Genomic DNA, 1,215 nt, shown 5'->3' on the forward strand with positions numbered 1-1,215 from the left:
CCTATAATACCAGCACTTGGGAGGCTGTAAACAGGAGGCTCTCTACGAGCTGATCTGCACAGTGAGACCCTGTAGACCTTGTCCTGATCAATAGCTTTGATGAACAGGAAGGACTGTTGCACCTGGGTCAGGAGCTCCGCTCCTGTGAGCCCAATCCCGAGGGAGGTAATTGCTACCTACTCCTGTGCAAAAGAGGCTTCAGGTGCTCACGGGCTGCAGGAGAGCAGCAGGACTGGCCCAGGTGCTCTTAGCCTCAGTTTACCCACAGCCACAGAAGCAATTAGCATCCATTTCTACTTCAACTAGTTCTTTTTTTTTTTTTTTTTTTTTTGGAACAGGGGATTGAACTCAGGCCCTTACGCTTGCCAGGGAAGTGCCTATTCTACTGAGCCATCTCCCCGGCCCCCACTTCAGCTAATTCTTAAGAATTAATTATAACCACCCAGAATCCTAAATTCCCAAAGCAACAAGATCCAGAAAGGATATATAAGATGTTTCATATCTAAATCCTGCTGGGTAAAAAATATGATTTCTAGGGCCAGGGAGATGGCTCAGTGAAATAAGCACTTGCCTGGCAAGCGCAAGGGCCTGAGTTCAATCCCTGGTTCCACAAAAAAAATAAATAAATAAAGATTTCTAGCCAGCTACAGTAGGCTGTGTTTGTAGTCCCAGAACTCAGGAGGCTGAGGCAGGATTGCTATGAGTTTGAGACCAGCTTGGGTGTTATGGTTCTAACCCCGAGCCAAAGTCACATACACTCACAGGCGGGGCTTTTGTGTAGTGACCACATTGTGTGTGCAATCCAGGATCCGTCTACTGATTGGTTTAGCACAGCTGTACCTGTGAACAATGGACCTGCTGAGAGGGAAGATCCACCCTACGTGTGGATGGCACCAACCAATAGGCTTCTGGCATGGATGGAATAAAAAGGGAAAGTGCCAGGGAGATGGCTCAGTGGCTCAAGTGCATGCCTGGCAAGCGTAAGGTCTTGAGTTTGGTTCCAGGTACAAAAAAAAGTGACTCTGTTAGTTACTTATTTGTCTTAATAATGTTTTATTAAGCTATTTCTCTTGTTTATTTATACAGTATAATACTGTATTTTGGTTCTTTTTTTTTGGCTCCAGGAATCACATTGAGGACTCTGTGCTTGCCAGGCAGGCACTATGCCACTGAGCTGTGTCACCAGCTCCAATACTGCATTTTGAATAAAGCTTT

Source organism: Octodon degus, unplaced genomic scaffold, assembly GCF_000260255.1.
Source record: "Octodon degus isolate 3935 unplaced genomic scaffold, OctDeg1.0 scaffold00089, whole genome shotgun sequence".
In the NCBI taxonomy this organism is placed as follows: Eukaryota; Metazoa; Chordata; class Mammalia; order Rodentia; family Octodontidae; genus Octodon; species Octodon degus.